We start from the raw sequence: 20,495 nt of genomic DNA, 5'->3' as shown, positions 1-20,495 counted from the left end.
GCCCTTATGGAAGGACATGACTGAGCACCATAGACCCAAAGAATGCTCTATTCCTGGAGATAGCATCCAATTTGTAATGAGAAACAAAGGTATGTGAATTTGACCAGGCTGCTGCAGCACAAATTTTGTCAATAGAAGTCCTGGATGAAAAAGTTGAAGACGTGGACATCGATCGATCGATTGAATGAGCTTTTGGGGACCGGGGAAGTGGCAATCCTTTCAATGGATAAATAATGGATATACAGCTAGTAATCCATTTTGGTAGAGTTTCTTTTGACACTGCTCAGCCTAAACGACTGGGTGAAAAAGAAATGAATAACTGTTATGATTTTCTGAAGTCCTTTGTTCTGTGCAGATAGAAATGCAACTGTGTATGAACATGGAGTAAATGGAGCATGTATTCACCCTTACTGGAATAGCTAGGGAAAAAACTGGCAGATGGACAGACTGGTTAATATTTGTTTCCATAACCACTTTGGGCATAAAGGAAGGGTTCATTCTCAAAGAAACCCTATCTTTGAAAAAGTTGATATATGGCAGTTTTGAAGACAAGGTCTAAAGTTCTGACATCCTCTTGGCAGAAGTAATGGCCACCAAGAAGACAGGTCTTCCAAGATAAAAACTTTAAATCACAGGAGGTTGTTGGTTCAAAAGGTTTCCGAGTGGGGCCTTGCAAGATAATGGTCAAATTCCATGGTGGCGAAGGATCCTTAATGGGGGGCCTAAGTAGGAAAATTTCCTTCATAAAAGCCTTACACAGTCTAGTGGTGGAGATGGGTGCTAGGTCCTCTGTGGCATGAAAATTGACAATCGCCACCAGCTACAACTTAACTGTGGAAAAACTAGTCCGTTGATGGGAGAGCAAGTTGAGAAAAGGAGAATGGCAGAAACTAGATCTGAAAAAGGGTCCATTTTCCTGACCAAGGCCCAAATGGAAAACCTCTTCCACTTGCTATAATACACTTTTTTGGTAGAAGGCTTCTGCGAAGTAAGTATGATATTAGATTGGGGAAGCTAGCCTGGACTGCCATAAATCGGTGGAAGTGGAGGGACCATGTGGTCAACCTGAGGGAGCTGAGATTGGGAGGGTAGAGTTCGGCTGGATGAGAGATCATACCCTGTCTGTGTTCCAGAATCCATGGTGGATACCTTGCATGAGACTGTAGAAAGTACAGTTGTGTGCACTTACCATAAATGTAGACGTTCGAGTGTATTCACTGTTGCAGTCATCACACTTGGGTTATATGCCTGCAGGTACCCTCAGTTGGCCCGAATACCAGAGACTTAGTATTTCTGCGTCAGATGCTGTCGCTAAAGGACTGATGCCAGGGGTATAAAAACAGGCAGCTGACGCCATTACATCAGTTTTTCTTGCCCCAAATGTCAGGAGCCCCCCAAATAGGGAGCTAAGTTATGGTGGGGAAAAGACCACCAGTAAAACCAATACCAATACCCCTGAAAGGGGTGAGTAATAGTCATAGAGAGAGAGAGAGAGAGAGAAACCAGGGGGCTGGAGGGAGGGAAACCAGGACTGCAACAGTGAATACACTTGAACATCTACATTTATGGTAAGTGTACACAAATGTACTATATTCTTCGTGTTTCATTGTTGCAGTCATCACACTTGTGTGGATTCCCAAAGCTGAAGAAGGGTGGAGGCAGTCAAGAAAAGTTAGGGCTGGCTAGTATGCCTTGCAGGACTGCTGTTGCAAAACCTGCCCTGGATTTGGAAAAGATAGGCAGGTGGTAATGCTTGGTGAAGGTGCGTACAGAACTCCAGCTAGCAGCTTCCAGGATGTCCCTGGTAGGGACTCCCCTGAGAAATGCTGTAGAGGAAGATGTTGCCCTAGTGGAATGTGTGCTGACCCCCTGAGGGGTTGTTTTCCCATGGTGCTTGTAGCAGAAATGGATGCAGTGTGCTATCCATTTGGAAATTGTTTGTTTTGAAATGGTCTTGCCCTCTGCCCCTGTTGCAAAGCTGACTAGCAACTGGTCAGCTTTTCTGAAGGGCCTAGTCCTATCAAGGTAGAATCTGAGCTGTCTGTGCACGTCCAAGGAGTGCAGGATCCTTTCCCCTTTATTTTGAGGAATAGGGAAGAAAGTTGGGAAATGGATGGATTGGTTGACAGCCACACTGGACACCACTTTAGGCATAAAGGAAGGGTTAGGTCTTGAGGGAAACCCTGTCAGCATGGAAAATAATGAAGGGTTCCACAGCCATAAGTGCTTGTAGCTCAGACACTCTTCTACCTGAAGTGATGGCCAGAAGCAGGGCTGTTTTCCAAGAGAAGACTTTTAACTCTGCTGATGCTGCAGGTTCAAAGGGGGGAAGCGTGAACTTTTCCAGTACAAAATTAAGGTCCCAAGCAGGGGTGGGTGCTCTCCTTGGTGGCCTTAAGTTGTTTGCCCCTCTCAGGAACTGTTTGATAAGAGGGTGCGAGAAGAGAGGTGGCTCAGTGTTGAAATGAGCCAAAATGGCTGAGGCATGTATCTTAATGGAGGAGAAGGATAGGCCTTTGTGGAGTAAATCTACTAAGTAATCCAGGATTAGAGGCAGGGAGGGCATAGTTGTGTCCTCCCCTTTAGACTGAATCCAGGAGCTGAACCTTTTGCACTTATCAGCATAGGATTTTCCTGTACTGGGTCTTCTGATTTCAAGAAATACATCCAGCACCTGCTTGCTTAGGGTTGCTGGGGGAGAATTCAAGGAATAAGTCAGCCTGCAAGATTTAGGGCATGCAGTTGCAGATGCAAAATCTGTCCCTCCTGCTGAGAGAGTAGGGTTAGGTTCTGGTGTAGGTGCCAAGGTGGCATCGGTGACAGGCTGTGCAGGAGTGGGTACCAGTGCTGGCAATCAGAGTTGTCCTTGGTCTGTCCTGTTTTATCTTGAGTAATACTCCTGACAGAAGGGGCAGAGGAGGAAAGGCATAGAATGAAAGATTCACCCACTGAAAAGATAGGGCATCCACTTTCCAGGCCTTGTTGTGAGGATTCCTGGTGCAGAATTTGCTAAGCTAGTGGTTGTAGGGGGAGGCAGAGAGATCCACCTCTGGGGTTCCCCATTTCCGAATCAGAAGGTTGAAGGTGCTGGGCTCCAATTGCCACTCATATGGGTCTAGGAGATTTCTGCTCAAGTCGTCTACTAGTGAGTTTTGCTTGCCTGGCAGGAATTGAGCTTGCAGATGGACTTGCATGAACAAGGCCGTGTTCCACAGGGCCATGGCTAACCTGCAGAGTGGGTAGGAGTGGGTTCCCCTCTGCTTGTTGATGTACCACATAACTGTGGTGTTATCTGTTTTTATTAGCAGTTGTCCTGGAAGGAGTAGGGATCTGAAAACTGTCAGGACATTCTGCACAGCTAGCATCTCTTTTTGGTTGATGTGCAGATGAATTTGACTTGGGCTCCAGTGGTCCTGAATGCATTTGCCATCCATGTGTGCTCCCCAGGCACAGTCTGATGCATCTGTGGTTAGGGTCTGGGTGACATGGGGTTGAGTAAAGGGCAGTCCCTTGTTGTGGTAGCATACTTCTGCCCAACAAAGGAACTCTGTCCTTACACATGGTATGATATGAATGAGTGTTTCCAGGTCCTGAGAATGTTGGCACCAAAGACTTTTCAAATACCATTGAAGTTTCCTTATATGCAGTCTTGCATATGGAATTAGCAGTATACATGAGGCCATGAACTCTAGGGCCTGCAGTATTTTTCTTGCGGACAGCTGGGTTCTGGTGGCCTAGGCTGTCAGACAGACTTGTTTTTCTGAAGTGAGGAATGCCATCTGGGATGTTGTGTCCAAGCTTGCTCCCAGGAATACAATCTTTTGACTGGGTACCAGTTTTGATTTCTTTTTGTTGATGGTGTACCTCAAGGAAGTGAGAAGGCTTTTCACAAATGTCAGGTGCTGCAACAGCAGTTCCTGATTGTCTGCCTGAATCAGGCAGTTGTCCAAGTACGGGTAAATTTAGATATTTCTCTGCCTGCAGTATGCAATGGCTGGAGCCAGGCATTCTGTGAGTACTCTGGGTGCAGTAGATAATCCAAAGGGGGTCTATATTATATGCACGAAAACTGAATCGCGCGAACATGTACTGAGCAACACAAAAAGCGAATATTCACAATATCGAAGGTATGAATGGAGACCGCCGTAGGGAATTCTTTTCTTCAATGGAGTGCGATCTTAGAGTTGGTATATTTAAGTAGGGGGTGTGTGGAGGGTGCAGCCCCCACGTGGGGGTGTGTGTGGGGGTGCAGGGGGGCTTGCCCCCCTGCATACAACAGTTAGTGACAGTATTTGTTTGTTGTGTTTGGGATTTGATGTTTTGGGCTTTCGCCCTTTATGTGCCACTCAATACGTGTTTGCGCGATTCAGTTTTCGTGCATATAATATAAACCCGCCAAAGGGAAGTGCAGAGAACTGATAATGCATAGATCCTGCCCTGAAACGTAGAAACTTCCTGCATGACTCCCTCATGGGGATGTGCAGATAGGCTTCTTTTAAATCTAGGGTGACTAACCAGGCATCCTTGGCTAGCATAGGAAGAAGCTGTTGTAGGGTAAGCGTTTTGAATTTTGGTACCACCGGGAAGGTGTTGAGAAAGATCCAGGATTGGGCGCCAAGAGCCCTCTTTCCTGGCAACCAGGAAGAGTCTGGAGTAGAATCCTTGACCCCTCTGTTCTATTGGAACTGGCTGAATAGCTCTGATATTGAGCAGGGAAAGTATGTGGCTTTGAGCCTCTGTCCACTGGTTTGGAGGAAAGGTCTGGAAACCCACTTGGGGTTGGCAGTGAGTGGTAATAAACTTTGTACCGCTGGGATACAATATTGAGTCTCCATTGGTCCTGTGTGATGGACATTCAGTTTCTTGCATGAAGGGCAAGTTTTCCTCCTAGGGGCACAAGCAATTGGGTAGGGCTGGGGAGTGGAGTAAAGAAGTTGCGAGTTTTTTCCATAAGGAGGTGGCTTACCACTCCCTGCTTTAGGGGTGGGGGCACTCCATTGCTTAGATCTCTGCATACCCTGAGACTGTAGTCTGGGTGGTCTGTTTCCCCTGGGTCTGGTTTGAGAAGGCCAGGAGTGGGCTGGAAAGGGCCAATGTCTGGAAGGGCAATGTCTACTGAATCTAGGGGATGCACTTGTAAGAATTCTTTAACAGTCTGCATAGACTTAGCTTTTTCTTCCATCTTTTTAAGAACCTCTTCTGCTTTGGTGCCAAACTGTCCTTGTTCAAAGGAATGTCTAGTAACTTTGATTTGACATGGTCTGCTACTTGAGCAAAGCGTGTCTTCTCAGTACAGAGTCAGTGACTGCTGCCCAGAAAGATGCTTCTAGGGCATCAAAGCCACACTGCAAAGTATGCTTGCTGACCTGGCTTGCAGAGTGCGCAAGCTCCTGCAATTCTTTACTTTCTGCAAAGTCTGTAAAGGTTGTCACTTTTTGTTTAATAAGTTCCATAATATTTTGCTGGTACTTCAGCATGTGAAACTGACAATTCAATGCCCTAATAGTCAGAGCTACAGAGATATATACCTTCTTACCCCATCTGTCCAAAGCTCTGGAATCCCTGTCCAAAGGGGTGGGATTCTTGGCTGTAGTTGCCTTGATACCCTTAGGTCCCTGGGAAATGATCTCTGGATCAGCAGTAGGATTCTTGAAAAGAAATTTGTGCGTGTCAGGCAATCTGTAGTACCTGTCTGGTTTCCTATGGGCAAGAGGTAAAGTGTCAGGAGTTAAGACTGGATTACATAAAAACATAAACGACATCCAGGACAGGGGGTATTCCTAAAGGCCTGTGCTGAGGCAATTCTAGGAATTCTCTGAGTCTCTTTTTGGAGAGAGGATAGTCTTGGCATTTCCAGAGGAAATGCTCTCAATGTATGCAAGGTTTCACCAAAAGAAAAATCCTCTGGAGGGGAGGCAGAGGGAATGGATTCCTCTGCATCTGAATCCTCATAAGCAGAAACAGGCATGTCTTCATAATCAGAAACCTCAGAGTCATAGGACTCCTGGTCTGTAGAAGTTGTAGGGGGCTGGTCTCTTTCTCTTAGCAGGGGAAGGCTGACTACCCCTAATCAGCGTAATAAGGTCTTCTGCCATTCTAAGCATTTGTCTTTGTGGCATGGGAGCAGGTGCATGTACGTGGGTTGTCAGTTTTCTAGGCATACTGCGTACTCTGGGCCTAAGAAACGCGGCAGTTTTAGATAAAGAAGAAATCGTTGGTTTGAGTCGAACATCGGTTCAGTGAAGAACTGCCTCAGAAGCCAGTGCCTGCACAGTGGCTCCGGACCCATCCAAGGTAGAGATATCCGCAGGTTCCATAGTCAAAGAAGAGTCTCGCGACATACCAGACTCCGAATGGGTCTCAGCAGAGACCTGTGAATTCATTGAAGCAGGCATCAGGGGCTGCGAAAGCGCCTCACTGAGTACCGGCGGGCTGGCGTCTAGCTTAACTGAAGCGGCAGCGGCAGCTTTGGACCTATGAAGTCTGTCTCTGTCTTTATCCTTATGTTTTTTTCTGAATATCGGTAGTTGGATGGCTTACCGAAGCCATTTCAGAATACGAAGATTGAGAACGAAAGAATTTAGTGACAGAGCCCAACGACGAATGGTTCGGGCGTTAAACAAGGCACAAAACTGACAGCGAGGTACGTCGTGGTCTGGGCCTAAATAGGACGCAGTAAGAATGAAAGTCTCTGTGAGGTATTTGTTTTCCACAGGCAAGACAATTAACTTTTTCTAACATCGGTTAGAGCAAGAAAAAAAGGATTCCCCAGTGGGGTACTTAGCTTTAGAAGACTTCCAAGATTATTCAATTCGTAAACGAAAATTCAGGTAGCGGCCGACCAGCACTTGCAAATTGCTTCTGCTTTGGGCTCCTCGGCAAGAAAGACTGATGTAATGGCTTCGGCTGCCTGTTTTTATACCCCTGTCGACCTGATGTCAGTCCTGGAGTGACAGCATCCGAAGCATAACTACTAAGTCTCTGGTATTCGGGCTGACTAAGGGCTACCTGCAGGCAGATAAAGTGTGATGACTGCAACAGTGAAACACGAAGAACATCAGGGGAACCATACCACTGCCATTGCCAGAAGAGGGCAATGAGGATTAAAGTACTCTTCTACCTGCTGGCTTTCTGCAAAACCTTTGGGATCAGGGGAATGGGAGGGTACGCATACAGGAGATTGGGGGGGGGGGCAATCGTGGACTAGAGCATCCCTGCGTGACTCCCCCTTTGGAGGGATCAGAGCTAAGTATCCACTGTATTTGTAGTTTAGAGTGGAAGTAAATAGGTTGCAGCAAGGTAGGCCCCAATGGCTGAAAATTTGATCAACTACTGCTTAGCTCAAGGACCACTCATATAGACTCAAGATGGATCTGCTTAGTCGGTCTGCTAACACGTTGGTCTCCCGGGAATGTGCACTGCAAGAAAAAATTGGTTGGAAGAGACTGGCCATTCCCACACTCTCATGGTCTCTCTGCATTAAGGGGTATGAACCCCCCGCTTGCTGATATATAAGACTATGGAAATATTGTCATTGTGAATTATCATTCCCAGTAGGACGCAATCCTGAAAGGCTTGCAATAATACTAGGACTGATCTCATCTCCAGTATGTTGACGTGCAACTTGGTCTCAGTTGGGGACTACGTGCCTTGGACCAACCTTCCTTGGTAATGCCCCCCACGCTAACAAGCAGACATCCGTGGTTACTGTGGCCATTGGAGGGGGAAGAGAGAAGGTCCTGCTTAGATAAAGATCATCCGCAACGAGTCACCACTGACAATGTTAGCAGACATGAAACAGCTTGATCCAATGACTCAGAGGGTGAAACAGAATGGACCACTGGAATGAAAGTCCACTGAAGCACTCTCGTGCAAAATCTTGCTAGTGGAACCAGTAAGATGGCAACTAACATGGAACCCAGGGCTTTCAAGACAAGAACTGCTGGCGGGTTGGGTGTATCTAGCAAGGACTGAACCTGTTGCCTGAGACAGCGCACCCTGTATGTGTGGGCAAGGATGCTGAGCGGCACCCTGTGTGTGTGGGCAAGGATGCTGAGTGCCAAGAGTTTAACTTTGTTCCAATTAATTCTATGGTCTCAACAGAGGTCAAGTTTGACTGTCATATTTAGAGTAATCCCGAGTTGGCTGAACAGGAGTAAAAGGAACTGTATCGCTTGACACAGCTGATGCTTTGTAGGTGTCGTCAGGAGCTGCCACCACTGATGTGCATTTGGTAAACACCCGGGGGGCTGTGGCAAGTCCAAAGGGCAGTGCTCTGAATTAATAATTATTGGCTCCCAGCCAGAAGTGCAAGTGTCTCCTGGAGCATTTCTGGATCTTTATTTGATAACGTGATAGTACGCATTCTGGAGATCTATGGAAGACATCCAGTTATTCTTGCGCAGTAGAGGCAGAATGGACTGAACTGTCACCATTAGAAACTTAGACATTCAATCTGCTCAGGTCCAATATGGGCCTTAGATCCCCTGTCTTTTTTGGCACCAAAAAGAAGCATGAATAAGTACCACATCTTTGCTGTGTGGTTTGTGACCTCTTGGATGGCTCTTTTTCCCAAACATTTCTGAACTTTTTGCAGGGCCTGCTCCCTCTGACTGGGTGGTATATCAGGGAGCTTTCTTTTGGTGGGGAGAGGAAGGGAAAAGAGAATGTAGTATCCTCTGGATATTCTGTCCAGCACCCAGTTGTCATTTATCTTTGTCCAGGCATCCAGGTGCAAGGAAAATCTTCCCCCAACTGCATCCAGAGTAAAACAGTCAGATAATGCTTCAGAAGCACTGACAGGGCTTGCCCAAGAAAGGTTCCCTTAACCCCTGATTCTGCGGACCCCTTCTGCCCCGGGGCAGCACCTTGCATTAAATCCTCACTTTCTGCCTCTGGATGAGGAATCCTCGGAAGACCCTGGAAAGGACCCTGTGATTTCTTGAACCACATCATCTTCCCATTACATTGGTTCCTAGAAAAGGTCCTTTGTAGGGAAGAAAACTTGATTCCTGTGGCAGACAAGGTCTTTCCCTTTTGCTCACTGTGGGTGAGTGTCTCCTTGACTGATGGCCCAAACAAGGAGGAAATATCGAATGGGTGCATTGGTAAAAGACACACTGAAGGGTTCCACAAACCCACAAAGGCTCTACTAGGCATGTCTCCCGAGGGTTATGCCCAATGCGGATGCTAGTGAGGTGTCTTCAGCCTCACTGGAAATCAGCCTTATTGAGGAATTGGCTAGGGAGGATAGTGTGGCCAGTTGGGGAGACACCTTCGGGAGGTCCTCTGCCGACATGGACCTGAAGGGAGTTGGTAAGCTCATGAACCAGGTCCCTTTGCTGATGAGTCAAATGGACCAGATAATTCAACACACTCAGTGCAAAGGAGGCAGAGGCATAATAATGCTTCCCATGTCTGTCCAGCACCTGAAATTCCTTGTTAGGTGGTGGATGGTAGAGCTTTGTTCTGTCAGCTCTTTATTGGTGGATTTTAACACTATGATAGCATCAACTGGAACATCCTTGCTCCAGCAAAGATGGTTAGTAGGGGGACTCCAATACTAATCCACTTGCTTGGGAATGGGGTCCACGGTGTCAAGCTCCTTCCAAGCCCAGAGGGATACCAAGTCAATAAGTTCGTCCACCAGTGGAGTCATCCAATACGTAGATTGGCCTGCCTCAAAGGCCTCAAGAAAGACCAATTCCTCAGAAGAGGGGGTTTGGACAGTCCACACACACCTTTATGTTTCAGGATCTCTAAAATATCTCCAAAGGAGATGTCCTCTGGTGGTGACCTGGGGAACCCCCTCTCCTTCATCCAAATCGGTGTCTTGCATTAGAAACTCTAAGTGGAGTCTACATACCTCCTTTGCATGCTCTCTTCCTTGGTATCTCTTCTGTGGAAGACTCCGAGGAGAACTCAGAAGAATGAGGGACCCCCCTTGCAATGAGGGGGCTTAGAGGACCTCTTGGACAGGCTGACCAAGGATAGGAGGAGTGGTAGCAAGGCTCGGAGCAAAAGGGAACAAAGCTGAACCCGGAGGAGGAAGATTTACAGCTCTAGATGTAGAGAATGCACTCTCTGCCACCAAGAAAGCCAACGGATTCTGGAATCCTTCCCCCTCCTTCCTAGCAGCCAAAACTGCCAGAGGAGAAAAGGCAGACACCATCCTGGATCCTAAGGCTCTGGAGGAAACTGTCCCAGAGCTACTGAAAGCCAAAGCCCCAAAAGCAAGGAACAGATGCGACAATGACTGTGCCTAGCCGATCTGGGACATTGCCGGAGTCGAGGAAAGGACTACTTCCTGCTCTGATCTCTCTCTCCTGATACCCAGATCATGGGTTTCCAAAGCTGAGGGTTGAATCGCAGGAGGAGAGGGTATTAGCGGTGATGGGGCTCTTATGTATCTGACATGAGACAGAGAGTGCAACAGTCCCACCTCAATCTGAGCCTTCAACAAGCTCAGCATCACCCTGTCCATCTTGGATTGGGACATTCTGGAAGACCTGGAGGATATGTACGAATGGATGGATCTGGCTGGGGAGTGAGCCACTCTGGAGGCCATAACAGGCGAGGGGGACTTGCTTTCTTTAGGGGTATGGTTCAGAGACTCATGGTCCGAGGCCTTCAGATCCTAGGCAGAAAGAGATCTGTGGATCTCCACAAAGTCTGCCGGAACCAAAGACCCTTTCGGATCCAAAACCTTGGGATATGTTGTTACATGGGTCAGAGGAGGAATGTCCAGTGCAAACAGCATCTGATCAGAGGAGCTGCTCAGAACTGAAGGTCTAGTTTTCCTCGGGTTTATTGTAGTCAGACCAGACAATTTTGACATTTTTCAGGAGGGAAAGATGAGACCCCCAGGGAGGCTGAGGGAGCTTGTTTCTTGGGCTCCTTCTGATCTTTACATTCCTTTGAAGAGCCAGGCCTGGGGCTCTGAGTTCCAGAAGTGGGCAATAAGCCCTTAATCAGTTTAATCCTCCTGTGGTCCAAGGCATGGGTACTGAAACCTGTGCAAACATTACAATCCTGATCCAAATGGTCAGGACATAAGCAATAGAGACACCTCTCATGGGCATCCAAATTTGGGGTTTTATGGGGTTATATGCCCACAAGAGGTGTCTCTCTCAAACCGCGTAGATCTGCCATTCCCATGACACACCACATGCAGGGCAAACAGCACCAGAAAAGGAAGCGTGAGACAGGCTCACACACAAACAGATCACTCGCACACAGCAAAAAATACCAAGACTACCCAAACTAAGTTTTCTGTAAAAAAAAAAAAAAAGCCAAATGGGGGAAAAGTGAGATGATGGGGGGGGTAACGCTGATGCGAATCACTAGATCACTTAAAAAATGTTGGAGGTGAGGACAGGAGCTAAATTACACAAAAGCTAAAGATCGCTACAGAATAGCAGAAAGAAACCAAAAGAAAATCGTAACAGTTACTTATCACAGCTCGAAATAGCAATGGCAATCATGTCCAATGTGGAAAGCGGCACACAAGATATGAGGAGTTAGTAGAGTCGCAGTGTATTATGGGAGTGAGAGAAGCTAGTGACACAAAGCGTTAGTCTTTTGGAAAGGACGGATCCAACACCCAGTGGTGACAATGAATGAAAGAGACATCATTAGATTCTATTATTCATAAAGTAGCAGAAAGCATTTTAAGAACCAAATCAATACGAGAATGGAAAAAGGAGATTTTGCCAATAGGGATGACTGCAAATAAGAGTACAGAAGATAGGCAAGAAGGAGCTAAAATGTAATACAGAAAACTGACTAAAGAAGGTATTGGGAGCAAACAACTAGAAAGGGGAAGGTAATAGAGTGGGATGAGGCCAAGAAGCCTTTTTAGACTGCAGCCTAAAGACTGCCCTCCTTATCAAGGATTGAGAGAGTATAAACAAAGAGAAAGGAAGAAGGGCATGTTAACTGCAGAAGATTCTGTTAAAAAAGGGATAATTAGTAGGGCTTATAAAATACTGTATGATAACTAAGAATCAGAGTAGGTTGGAAAAGCAATTTACAATGTGAGGACCTAAGCATGGCTCCCAAATATACAACAAAGTCCTGAAAATTAAGTATTTTTGCTTAGCATTTGCATACGTACTTGCATATAGAAAGCAGATTTCAAAGAATTTTTCCTCTGGCAGATTGGAAATATTGGAGGTACATGCTTTGGGAGTGTAATGAATTGGTAGATTTTAAAATTTCTTTACAGAGTAATCTGGGAGCAATACTGGATGAGGAAATTGCTGTAACTGAGGAAATTATTCTTTTGAGCTTGGATGCAGGAAGTGAAATGCCTAGAGAGGGTAAGTCACTTCTCTTTTGGCTGTTCCTGTCAGGGGTCACCACAGCGGATCATCTGTTTCCATTTCTTCCTGTCCTCTGCATACTGCTCAGGTCACACCAACCGCCTGCATGTCCTCTCTCACCACGTCCATAAACCTTATCTTAGGCCTTCCTCTTTTCCTCTTACCTGGTAGCTCCATCCTTAGCATCCTTTTCCCAATATGCCCATCACCCCTCATCAGCACATGTCCAAACCAATGCAATCTCACCTCTCTGACTTTGTCTCCAAACCGCCCAACCTGGGCTGACCCTCTAATACACTGATTCCTAATCCTGTCCATCCTTGTCACACCCAGTGCAAATCTTAACATCTTTAACTCTCCCACTTCCAGCTCTGACTCCTGCCTTTTTGTCAATGCCACCGTCTCCAACCCATACAACATAGCTGGTCTCACTACCCTCTTGTAGACATTCCCTTTCACTCTTACTGGTACCAGTCTGTCACAAATCACTCCCAACACTCTTCTCCACCCATTCCACCCTGCCTGTACTCTCTTTCACAATCACAATTACTCTGAACTGTTGATCCCAAGTACTTAAACTCATCCACCTTCGCCAACTCTACTCCCTGCATCCTCACCATTCCTCTATCCCCCCTCTCATTCACACACACATATTCTGTCTTAGTCCTGTTGACCTTCATTAAACTCCTCTCTAGAGCATATCTCCACCTCTCCAGGGTCTCCTCAACCTGATCTCTACTCTCACTACAGATCACAATGTCATCTGCAAACATCATAGTCCGTGGGGCCTCCTGTCTGATCTCATCTGTCAACCTGTCCATCACCACTGCAAACAAGAAAGGGCTCAGAGCTGATCCTTGATGTAATCCCACTTCCACTTTAAACGGATCTGTCACTCCCACTGCAGACGTCACCACTGTCACACTACCCTCGTACATATCCTGTACCACTCAAACTTCTCTGCTACTCCTGACTTCCTCATACAATACCACAACTTCTCTCTAGGTACCCTATCATATGCTTTCTCCAAGTCCACAAAGACACAATGCATCTCCTTCTGACCTAGCCTATATTTCTCCATTAACAGTCTCGGAGCAAACATTGCATCTGTAGTGCTTTTTCCCGGCATGAAACCATACTGCTGATCACTAATCATCACCTCCCTTCTTAACCTAGCTTCCACTACTCTTTCCCATAACTTCAGGCTGTGACCGATTAGTTTTTATCCCTCTGTAGTTACTACAAATCTGCACATCACCCTTATCCTTAAAAATCGGTACCAAAACACTTTTTCAACTCCTCAGGCATCCTCTGAGTTTCTAAGATTTCATTAAACAATCTGGTTAAGAACTCGACTGCCATTTTTCCTAAGCACCTCCATACTTCTACTGGTATGCCATCTGGACCAACAGCCTTTCCATTCTTCATCCTCTTCATAGCTGTCCGTATTTCCTCCTTGCTAATCTGTTTCACTTCCTGATTCACTATCTCCACATCATCCAACCTTCTCTCTCTCTCATTCTCTTCATTCATCAGCCCCTCAAAGTGCTCCTTCCATCTGCTCAACACACACTCCTCGCTTGTGAGTACATTTCCCTCACTATCCTTTATCACCATTATCTGCTGCACATCTTTCCCAGCTCAGTCCCTCTGTCTAGCCAATCGGTACAGGTCCTTTTCTCCCTCTTTAGTATTCAACCTTTCATACAACTCTCCATATGCCTTATCCTTAGCCACCGCTCTCTTTGCCATGCACATCTCCTTATACCCCTGTCTACTTTCTTCATCTCTCTGACAATCCCACTTCTTCGCCAGCCTCTTCCTCTGTATACTCTCCTGTACCTTCCTCATTCCACCACCAGGTCTCCTTGTCCTCCTTCCTCTGTCCAGATGTCACACCAAGCACCTTTCTAGCTGTCTCCCTTATCATCTCTGCTGCAGTTACCTAGCTAATCGGTAACTCTTCACTGCCCCCCAGTGCCTGTTTTAACTCTTCCCTGAACTCCAGCTTACAATCGCCCTTTTTCAACTTCCACCATTTGATCTCTGGCACTGCTTTCACACTTGCCCTCCTCTTCTTGATCACCATCATCCTACAGACCAACATTCTATGCTGCCTAACTACACTTTCCCCTGTCACCACCTTCACAGTCTCCAATCTCCTTTAGACTGGCCCTCCTGCATAAGATATAATCCACCTGTGTGCATCTTCCTCCACTCTTGTACGTCACCCAATGCTCCTCCCTCTTCTTAAAATATGTATTCACAACAGCCATGTCCATCCTTTTCGCAAAATCCACTACTATCTGACCTTTTGCATTCCTCTCCTTAACATCGTACCTGCCCATCACTTCCTCATCCCTCCGTTCCCTTCTCCAACATGCCCATTGAAATCCGCTAAAATCACCAGTCTCTCACCCTAGGGTACACTCATCACTAAGTCACTGTTAAGTTCAATTATGTTGGCTGTCAAAAGGCAATTACTAGGAAACAGAAATCAAAATCTAAACTAACTCTATTTGAAATACTGAATACTGTCAGAGATAAAACTGGAAGAGGGATCTTTAGAATAGGAAAAGAGCAAATTACATATAAATAAATGTAAACTGTGGGAATACATGATGAATATTTTTAGGAGGAGGAGTCAGATTTAGGGGAAGGCATGAACTGAACAATTTATGTAATGTTGGACCGATTATAAAGAAAGAAAACAAGCAATGTATTTTGTATGCAATTTGGACCGATTACAAAGAAAGAAAACAAGCAATGTATTTTGTATGCAAATGTAAAATGTTAATATGTTTTTTCTTTTCTATAAACGTACGTTTGCCCATGTCTTAAGCAATAATTTAATAAAGGTATTTAAAAAAAAAAAAAAAAAAGGAAGGGTCTTAGAAAGCTTCTGAAGGTCGTAATGAAGAATAGCTGACATGAGCATCTTCTGTGTTTGTTAGGAGATATCTTCACTATTAAAATTTCTCACAGTCAAACTATGGCACAAAATAAAAGATATCTAGGTCTTCAAAAGCATCTTAGGCAATAAGTCTGGTTTTCATTTTTGAACACACTTATCAAGGAGTTCCTTCCAAACAATTAACCATCAGCAATCAAATGATGGGCCCATCTTCCTACATCTTTTCCACTGTCAACTGAATACTGTGTTGCCTCACTCATCACCCATCAGTTTCACAGGAGATTACTAGGCTAACGGCTTAAAAGCCCTTAACAAGCCTAGCCAATATAAACTGATTTTACCAATATATGGCTCCTAGGAGAAAGAAGATGGCATGGATTTGTGTCTATGCCTTGAGTATCTTACAGACAGGACAATCTGGAAGTTTTTGGCTTAAATCTATCTGGTCCTAGTGATCCCAATACCAACAGGGGGGATGCCAAATATCTTTGTGCCATATTGTTCCAAAAAATAACCAGAAATATGAGAACTCTAAGAGCCAACATCTGGCATATCAAGTTATTTAAGGCATATAAATTGAAAAATATTACACCCCGGGGGTTAAGAAATCGTATTCAACCCATAGTGGGTTTTGATTGATCAACAGTTCTCTAAAGACTGGGCAGAAACCCAACATCAAGCTTCTATGCTATTTGTTGATACCCTTATTTCTTATTATGAGCGTATGATCGATTTACAGACTGTAGAAATTTATAACAACTGTCTAGAGGCTCAAGCTTTTGAGTCTGAAGACTTTTACAATAATCACCTAACAAATTTGGCCAAAGATTTTGCAATACTGGAGGAGCAACTAATCAAAAAGAAAACACATAAATTTCAACGTGATATGGCTGACTATGGAAAGGGGAAACCCTTTGTCACTCAGAAAAGTGTTTGATTTTTTGATTCTAGCAACAAAACTAATAGGAGAAAAAGACCTAGGTCTATATTAAGAAAAAATACTCAAACAACAAGTGGCACCTCAGAAGATGAGACATCTTCGGCCACAGATTATGACTGCTCTTCCAACCAGGAGTCCCCAGTGGCAAAAAGAAAACAATCAACAGACCCTTTAGATTCAGGACACGTAGAGGTGGTAGAAAACACAGGAAAAGGTACACACACAGTCTGCAACTTTTGTTACAGAAAATTGTGAGTCAATAAATAATGTGCATAATATATCTTCATTTGAATTGTCATCTGTCCACAATAAATTACTTAATAAGGGTCTAAATTTTGTGCCGACATCTTTTGTCCCTGAACACATATTGGTCAATGAATTTAATTATTTTTGTAGATTGATTAACCTTAAAATATTTTTTTCCGATTCTGGTGAGTCTCAAAGATCTACTGGGTTCCAATTTGGGAAATCAGATTTTCAACCCCCCATGGACAAGCATGTAGCCATATTTAAAGAATGTGTTACAAAAGATCTACATTTTTCTTTAGGCTATCAGACTATGAGACACACTTTAACTTTGCAAGAACAACAAGCGCTACAGGAACTCAGTTCCAATCATAATATAGTAATTGCACCAGCTGATAAGGGGGGAGGCATTGTAATAATGGACTGGTCGATGTACCAAGCGGAAGCCCATAAACAATTGTCTGATGCCCTTTTTACATACATATGGTGGTGGACCCAACACCCAATTTCAAAATACACATTGATTCCTTTTTGGATATGGCCACAGAGGAAGGTGTTATTGACAAACATACATGCAAACAACTCAAATTTTCTGATCATATCGCCCAGTATCTATACTTGCTTCCAAAGATCCACAAACATCCAACATGCCCACCCGGTAGGCCTATTGTTTCCGGCAGAGGATCTCTCACTGAACCATTATCAGCATTCCTCACATATTATTTAAAACCATTACTACCTATGGTCAGATCCAGATTGCAAGATACTACAGAATTTTTAAATATTGTTCAAGATACACAACTGGAATCAGATTGATGGCTATGTACATTGGACGTCACTTCCCTTTATACCAGCATCCCATATGATGTTAGTATATCAGCTATTGCATATTGGCTAGATAGATCCCAACTATATACTCTGGGATTCAACAACTATTTAATCAAATCGACTCAATATGTGTTGACTAAGAACATTTTTTTATTGTGAAGGACAAGCGTATTGGCAAGTAAGAGGCACAGCTATGGGAGCATCTTTTGCTCCAATATATGCAGATTTGTTCGTGGGGTTTTTTGAAGAACAATTTATATATGATTCTCATAACAATATTTACATGGAACAACTAGATATTTGGAGAAGATACCTAGATGACTGTTGGATGGTGTGGCAGGGTGATTTGACCTTAGTACATGAATTTGTAAAATATTTGAACAACAACACATGGGATATTCAGTTTACTCTAAATATACAACACCAAGAAATAGTTTTTTTGGATGTATTAGTCTTTCGACAGGCTGATCATACGCTGGCAACTCGTGTACATAGGACATTTCCACAATATAACACACTTTTGCATGCATCTAGTTATCATCCCCGCCACATCATTAACATCCCCAAATCTCAATTTTTACGTATGAAACGTATTTGTTCTTCTCAAGAATCCCATTCAGAATGTGAACAAGATCTGACTGACAGATTGATAAGTAGAGGGCATCAAAGACATCGCATTGCCTAAACTATCAATCAGGTTAAAGAGATGCCCAGAATACAACTTTTACAATATAAACATTCACATAATAGACCTAAAGCAATAACATCTCAACCCATCAGGTTTGTTACTACATTTGGCAGTAATACACCCTCATTTAGAGACATCATTAATAATCATTGGGATATTTTGCGGGCTCATGAACATTTGAATGAGATATTACCTGAAAGATGTGCTTTTTCTTATCGTAGGGGTAGAACTATCCATTCCCATTTTACACATTACAAAAGGTATAATCCGCCCACTCCGATTCAGACAACCCTATTTGGTGATCCATTGATAGGCTGTTTTCCTTGTGGTCATTGCAGTAAATGCAGACATATCTTTAAGACCAAAGAATTTACTAGTTGTAATACCTCCAGGGTATACCAGATACAAATTTTTGGTAACTGCAGCACTGATTGGGTGATCTATTTGGCCACATGCACATGTTTCTCTTTTTATGTAGGCCAAACTTCAAGACCACTCAGACATCGGATAAGTGAACACCTTAGCGCCATGAGAAATCATAAAATCTCCAATGCCCTATATAAACATACCATGATTCACCGAACTGCACAATTTAAATTCACTATTATTGACAAAATTGACATGCATAGAAATTTTAAAGCAGGCTGGCATGACAGATTAAATAATATGTAATCCTTATGGATTACCAGGTTAGGAGCTTTATTCAAACCTGGTTTAAATGAAACAAATGAGTTAAGTTGGTGTCAGCCTATCATTTGATGTATTTTGAAGTTTAAGTTAATGGATTCATTTCTTCACATATACATACATTTTTATTTTATAGTTTATACTTTTCACTTTTGAAATGTGTGTATATATTGTTTCGAGGTGTATACACCTTTAATAGTCTTGGGTATATAAGGAATAACCAGGATGTGCTTTCTAGATGACTTATTTCTATTGCACTGAGGAAGGCTTGCTATATAGCGGAAACCGGTTTGGATTATGTAGATTCAGATATTGCCACAATAAACTATGATTTAGGCACTTTTCTCTTTTGTGCTGGTTCGTTTTTGGTTTACTTGGATATCTTACAATTTGCCCCTGTCCATAAGAGATATAGGTTCCACCCCAGGTGTGAATTTGCGATTCCACATCCATTGATCCAAACTGTGTTTGGAGAGGGCCAGGGAAGGGCTCTGCTTAATGTGACTAGGAAGCTTGTTCACAAGTTATGCTCTCAAGTGGAACTAGGAAACAAACGCAGTGTCATGATCATTCTTGCTGCATATGGAGGTAATGATTTTGAAGGTTTGGGGTTATACTATCTATTTAAGGTTAATAAAGAAACTGCAGATTCTTTTTTGAAAAATTTCAAAGCAGCACTGCTTAGGAATGGCTGTATGGCAGACCCTGTAGAAAGTGCAGTTGTGTACACTTACCATAAATATAGATGTTACAGTGTATTCACTGCTGCAGTCATCACATTTGGGTTACCCTGCCAGGGCAGCCCTCGGCCGCCCCGAATACCAGAGACTTAGTATTTCTGCGTTGGTTGCTTTTGCTTGAGGACTGACGTTAGGTTGTCAGTGGTATAAAGTAAGGCAGCCGATGCCATTACATCGGTTTTTCTTGCCCTAACTTATCTGGAGCCTCCAAAGTAGGAGGCCAGATTCTGGTGGAAGAACCCCACCAGTGGAAAATAAATACCAAAATGTCCTTTGTAAGGAAAGGAGAACAAGGGAGAAGGGTAACAAAAGGAAAAAGAGAAAAAAAAGGGGGTGGGGTGGAGGGAGGGAAACCAGGACTGCAACTCTGAATACACTCGAACATCTACATTTATGGTAAGTGTACAAAACTGTACCATGTTCTTCCTGTTACACTGTTGCAGTCATCACATTTGGGTAGATTCCCAAAACTGAGGAAATGCTGCAGAGGCAAACCCTGCCCTAGATTTGGAGAATAGAAGCAGGTGGTAATGCTTGGTAAAAGCGTGAAGAGATGTCCAGGTGGCAGCCTCCAGAATGTCCCTGGTTGGGACTACTCTGAAGAAAGCTGCAGAGGTAGAGGCTGCTCTGGTGGAGTGCGTCCTGACCCCCTTGGGAGGAGGCTTACCATGCTGTCTGTAGAAGAAATGGATGCAGTGTGCTATCCATTTGGAAATGGTTTGCTTAGAAATGGCTTTGCCCTCCGCCCCTGTAGCAAATCTAGCCAGCAACTGATCTGACTTTCTGAAGGGTTTAGTCCTGTCCAGATAGTATCGGAGCTGTCTGTGCACATCTAGAGAGTGCAGAATCTTTTCCCCTTGTTCTGGGGATTAGGAAAAAAGGTGGGCAAATGAAAGTATTGTAAAGAAGAATCGACTCAAAGTAACTTCACTGAACAGCCTTTAATCACCAGAAAACACAAACGCTTACTCAGTAAGCACTTTCGTCTTGTATAAGACTTCCTCAGACTGAATAACAAATTCATTTACCCTACTAGTATTTAAGCAAATCGTAACTTAATCATCCAATAATTAATTAACACTCATTTGAATTCATTGCACACAACTTTAAAAGCAACATATGAAAAAAT

The 20,495-nt window shown here is 44.0% G+C and overlaps 1 protein-coding gene across 1 annotated transcript in view; it reads right to left on the bottom strand.

The window, feature by feature from the left end:
* Window positions 1-20,495, bottom strand: part of DHX36 (DEAH-box helicase 36) — a gene marked incomplete in the record, with an annotated part of 1,900,459 nt that overhangs the window by 850,070 nt on the left and 1,029,894 nt on the right.

Source organism: Protopterus annectens, chromosome 4.part1 (assembly GCF_019279795.1).
Source record: "Protopterus annectens isolate FY-2018-M chromosome 4.part1, PAN1.0, whole genome shotgun sequence".
Classification (NCBI taxonomy): Eukaryota; Metazoa; Chordata; order Ceratodontiformes; family Protopteridae; genus Protopterus; species Protopterus annectens.
This window is presented reverse-complemented; position numbering and strand designations above follow the sequence as displayed.